Here is a 6,199-nt window from a genome sequence, read left to right as displayed (position 1 = left end):
ATAACATTCATCAAAATCAAGAAGGTAGGGTAAGGGGATGGTAAATTCACCCTTAATGGGCACAGTGAACACTGTCTGGTTGATGGGCACACTTATAACTTTGACTCAATCTGTGCAATAGCAACTTATGTAACCAAAACATTTGTACCCTCATAATATTATTAAATAATAATAATAAATATAAATAGTGAAAAATTAAAATCTTTAGTAACCTCAATCAGAAATGATAAAGGGGAAATAACAACTGATGCCACAGAGCTATAAGAGATCATCTCTGAATACTACCAGCAACTGTATGCTCTGAAATTTGACAATGTGAAGGAAATGGACCAATATTTGGAATCATACCCTCTCCCTAGACTTAGCCAGGAAGACAGAGAGCTCCTGCAAGCACTGAGATTAAAGAAACAATAAAAAATCTTCCAACCAAAAAACGTCCTGGTCCAAATGGCTTCACACCAGAATTCTATCAAACCTTCAAGGAAGAGCATATTCTCATACTCCAGAAATTATTCCAAACAATTGAGGAGGAAGGAATCTTCCCCAACACATTCTATGAAGCAAACATCACCCTGATACCAAAACCAGGAAAAGACCCAACTAAAAAGGAGAACATCAGACCAATTTCACTAGTGAATATAGATGCAAAAATTCTCAACAAAATCCTAGCCAATAGATTACAGCTTGTCATCAAAAAATTCATACATCATGATCAAGTAGGTTTCATCCCAGGGATGCAAGGCTGGTTTAATATATGCAAGTCCATAAACGTTATTTGCCATATCAACAGAAGCAAAAACAAAGACCATATGATCCTCTCAATAGATGCAGAAAAAGCATTTGATGAAACCTAGCATCCTTTTCTAATTAGAACACTGAAGAGTATAGGCACAGGTGTCACATTTCTTAAACTGATGAAAGCTATCTATGACAAACCCACAGCTAACATCTTACTGAATGGAGCTAAACTGAAAGCTGTTCCACTTAGAATTGGAACCAGGCAAGGTTGTCCTCTGTTACCATTACTATTCAACATAGTGCTGAAAGTTCCAGCCAATACAATTAGGCAAGACAAGGAAATAAAGGGCATCCAAATGGGAGCAGAGGAGGTCAAACTCTCCCTCTTTGCTGATGATCTTATACTTAGAGAACCCCAAAGACTCAACCACAAGACTCCTGTAAGTCATCAAAAATATAGTAATGTCTCAGGATATAAAATCAATGTCCACAAGTCAGTAGCCTTTGTATACACCAATAACAGTCAAGATGAGAAGCTAATTAAGGACACGACTGCTTCACCAGGTTTTCAAAGAAAATGAAATACCTAGGAATATACCTAACAAAAGAGGTGAAGGACCTCTTTAAAGAAAATTATGAAACCCTAAGAAAGGAAATAGTAGAGGATATTAACAAATGGAAGAACATGTCATGCTCATGACTGGGAAGAATCAACATTGTTAAAATGTCTGTACTTCCTAGAGCAATCTACCAATTCAACACCATCCCTATTAAAATACCAACATCCTATTTTCAATACTTGGGAAAAAATGATTCTGTGTTTTGTGTGGAACCAGAAAAAAAACCCATATAGCTAAGGCAGTTCTTAGTAATAAAAACAAAGCCAGGGCCATCAGTATACCAGACTTTAGGCTGTACTTCAAGACCATAGTGGTCAAGACAGCATGGTACTTGCACAAAAATAGAGACATAGACATTTGGAATTGAATAGAAAATCAGGAAATGAAACTAACAGCTTACAACCACCTAATCTGTGATAAACCAAACAAGAACATACACTGGGGGAAAGTATCCCTATTCAATAAATGGTGCTGGGAGAACTGGAGATCCACATGTAAAAAACTAAAACTGGACCTGCACCACTCTCCACTCACAAAAATTGATTCAAGATGGATAAAGAACTTAAATTTAAGACATGAAATGATAAAAATCCTCAAGAAAGCATAAGAAAAACACTGGAAGATATCAGCTTGGGAAAGACTTTATGAAGAAGACTGCCATGGCAATTGTAATAACAACCAAAATAAACAAATGTGACTTAATTAAACTGAAAAGCTTCTGTACAGCTAAGGAGACAACAACCAAAGCAAATAGACAACGTGCACAATGGGAAAGCATATTTGCATATTTTGAATTAGACAAAAGCTAATAACTAGGATCTATAGAGAACTCAAATTAATCCACATGAAAAAAACCAACAATCCCATATATCAAAGGTGAAGAGAGATGAAGAGAATCTTCTCTCAAGAAGACAGACGAATGGCTAACAAATGTATGAAAAAATGCTCATCATCCCTAATTATTAGAGAAATGCAAATCAAAACCACCCTGAGAGGGCAGCGCCTGTAGCTCAAGGAGTAGGGCCCCCACCCCACATACTGGGGGTGGCAGGTTTGAGCTTGGCCCCTGCCAAAACTGCAAAAACAAACAAACAAAACAAAAAAACAACCTGAGATTATCATCTAACCCCAGTGAGAATGGCCCACATTACAAAATCTCAAAACTGCAGATGCTGGCATGGATGTGGAGAGAAGGGAACACTATTACACTGCTGGTGGGACTGTAAACTAATACAACCTTTTTGGAAGGAAGTATGGAGAAACCTCAGAGAACTCAAGCTAGACCTCCCGTTTGATCCTACAATCTTATTATTGGGCATCTATCCAAAAGGAAAAAAAAAATCCTTTTATCATAAGGACACTTGGACTAGACTGTTTATCACAGCTCAATTTACAATCGCCAAAATGTGGAAACAGCCTAAATGCTTCACAACCCAGGAATGGATTAACAAGCTGTGGTGCATGTATACCATGGAATACTACTATTCAGCCATTAAGAAAAATGGAGACTTTATAGCTTTTGTATTAACCTGGATAGAAGTGGGACACATTATTCTTAGTAAAGCATCACAAGAATGGAGAAGCATGAATCTTATGTATTCAATTTTGATATGAGGACGATTAATGACAATTAATAACACAGTTGGGGGTGGGGAAAGAGGACAGCAGAGAGAGAGAAGGAGGGAGGGGAGTGGCGGAAAGGAAGAGCAGAGAGAAGGAAGCAGGGAGGGGGTGCGGTCTCAATGTGTGACACATCTTGCACCCTCAATGAATCCCCAACAATAAAAAAAAGTCAAAAAACAAAATAAAAGATGGACCAACACAGGAAAAAAAAAAAGAAAGTGAGATGATGTGGACACAGATGATGAGGATGAACTGGGTGTAGTATTTGTCATCCGTCTCTTGCTCACATCCTCTTGCTGTGATCGGCATAGTGACCTGACTTCCAACGCCCGGGGTTTTTATTGATTTGCCAAGGGCTTCTCTGGATGCCAAAGCTTGCAGAGAAGGGGGTACCCAAACTATGACGGGAGCTGTTGGCATAAAGCAGGTGTGAAAAATTATGAGACTACTCCCATGTCCAGCAGGCAAGGACTATTGGAGAACTGATGCCCCCCTGTGCAGCCCTCAACAACGACCGACTGGAGGTGGTGTATACATACTTCAGCTCCCGCACCCCTCAGAGGTGAATGTTGTGTGATGCTTCTAGCAGGTACCCTGTGGTACTGACTCCGGTTGTTCACAGATACGATTTGCTTGATAACATGTGCTCTATGAGCTTCCTTTCTTGTTCTTCTTCCTCCACTTTCTCATTGGTGTTTTCTGGGATTACCTCCCAAGTAAACATATTTCCACTGGAATTTTGGTCTCAGAGGTCTACTTCTGGGGGCACCCAAATTATGACAGGAATTGTTGGCATAAAGCAGGTGTGAAAAATTGTGAGACTGTACTTATCAGCTAAGGAGAGGTCTGGGACTGAACCTGGGGAATCCTCATTTTAGGAGTTAGGAAAGGAGACTGAAGAAGGCTGGGAGAGAAAAATCAGGAGCCTTGGAAAGGAAGAGGAGGGCATTGCTAGATAGGAATTCATCATCTGGGTTGAATGTTCCTGGAAGGTGGAATAAGGTGAGCCACATCCAAAGAGATTCACAAGGACACAGACAATATGAAGAGGAAAACTAAGGGCTCAGGGAATACAAATACTAACCAGCCTTGTGTGATCAGGGAAAGCATTCTGGAGGAGGTGATAATAGTTATGCATCTTTTAGGAGAAGTAAGAGTTTGCCAGGAGTCTAGGAGGAGAGGGGAAAAAACTACATGAGGGAATAGCACGGAAAGGGGCAAAATGGTGTGGAAGTGCATGGAAATCTCAGAGAAAGAGTCATCAGTTTGGAATGGCTGGTCTGCACCTGATTTCCTTCCTTGTTTTTAATTTAATAAATGGAGATTGGCACTATGAGCCACGGTTGGATTTTGAATGAGAGAATGAGGCAGGGGCCAGATCATAAAGGTCTTGAATGAGAGGATAGGGGGTTTTCAACTTTACTCTGAGGGAAATGGGGAGCCAAGGAGAATGCTTGAGTAGAAGAGGAACACAGCTAAAGCATCTCCTATTCTGGTGGTCAGTGCAGAGGTTGGACTGGAGGGAGACAATATCATAGGTTCTTGCTATAAATAAGAATGATGCTGTTTTGCATTAGGGTGGATCTGAGGGGATGGGGGAGAAAAATGAAGTTTTGGTGACTAATTAAATCTGGGAAAAGCAAAGATGGTAGAAGCTAAGGTCCCCGTGGAAAGCCAAACTAGGGCAGCGTTCATGTAGCACTATCAAACGATCTACTCTTTCTTCCCCACTTTTTTTTTTTTTTTGAGACAGAGTCTTACTATGTTGCCCCTGGTAGAGTGCGTGGCGTCATAGCTCACAGCAATCTCAAACTCTTGGGCTCAAGTGATCCTTTTGCCTCAGCCTTCCGAGTAGCTGGGATTACAGGTGCCCACCACAATGCCCAGCCAGTTTTTTGGAGATGGGGGTCTCACTCTTGCTCAGGTTGGTCTCAAGTTCGTGAGCTCAAGCGATGCACCTGCCTCAAAGTGCTAGGATTACAGGTGTGAGCCACTGTGCCTGACCTCTTTCTTCTCCTTGAGGGCAGTGCCTGGGGCTGCATTTCCTTAGGGAATCAGCCTTATCTAGTGCAAGGTGGGCACTCAGGGGGCACCACTGGTTCCCAGGGGCATCAGTGGAGGGAGGAGTGTGTTTCTGACTCTCACGCACAAAGACAAATGGTAATTAGTCTTTCTTTTACTCTGTGAGCATTCAGGGCCTGAAGGCTGGTAAGGCAGACCCAAGGGTCTGAAGTTTCCCAGAGGGAAATACCCCTCAGGATGTAGCAATCTGAGCCCTCGGGGGCTTGTTAGTGGCTGCGGGGTCCCTGGGATGGCAGCTCTGGGGACTCCTAGTATAACAGGGATGTGTCTTCGGCCCCTCCCTTCCTAGGTAGGCATTGATGCAGGCAGGCACTCTGGGAACCTCCCTGGGCTGTGGTGAGTGTGGATTTGGGCCCTTTGCCTGCCTGGAGAAGCCACCCCCTGCTTTAGCGGAGAGACTGGAAGATGAGAAGTAGAGGAAGAAGAAATTCTGGACTTACTGTGGTTAAACCTCAACAAGCTCTTTCCTAACCAACCTATTTAAAATTGCAACCTTCTGCAGACTTCCCAATTCTCCCTTTTAAGTACTCTGCTTTTTCTGTTTTCAGCACTTATTTTCTATATCTGATCTCACTTATTGAGTTACTGCCTGGCTCCCTCCCCTAGTTTGTAATTTCTGCTACCCTAGGGCAGAGATCTCTGTGTAGTTCCCTCCTGTGTCCTTGGTGCCCATGGCAGCTCCTGGCACAGAAGAGATGCTCAATTGATAAGTATAGAATGAAAAGTGAGCCTGAGAAATTCAGAGCCCTTAAAGCACTGGCTCCTGGGGCTGAATCCTGACTCCAGGACTGTGAGACTGTGAATGGATTATCCCCCTTTGTTCCCTGATGATCCGGCAGTGCAAACCGGAGAATAAAAATCCCAGTTACCATCAGAAGAAGTCAGAGACCAAAGGATTCATAACACTGTTGAAGGAATTGTACTGACTACTACACAGGAGCTCATGGGATCAACCTCCACTTTCACAGGTTCAGAGGGGCAAAGCCAGCAGCTGAGGGACGCACTGCCCCTAGTAAGTAAAGGTGCTAACATTCAAATCCAGGCTTGTCTGAATCCAGAGTTTTATTATTAGTTTCTGCTGGTCCCTGAAGGGATTTCTGCTCTATGTAAAGGGGCTTTTTTTTTTTTTTTTTTTT

This window comes from Otolemur garnettii, unplaced genomic scaffold (assembly GCF_000181295.1).
Source record: "Otolemur garnettii isolate 467f Iridium unplaced genomic scaffold, OtoGar3 scaffold00105, whole genome shotgun sequence".
In the NCBI taxonomy this organism is placed as follows: domain Eukaryota; kingdom Metazoa; phylum Chordata; class Mammalia; order Primates; family Galagidae; genus Otolemur; species Otolemur garnettii.
This window is presented reverse-complemented; position numbering follows the sequence as displayed.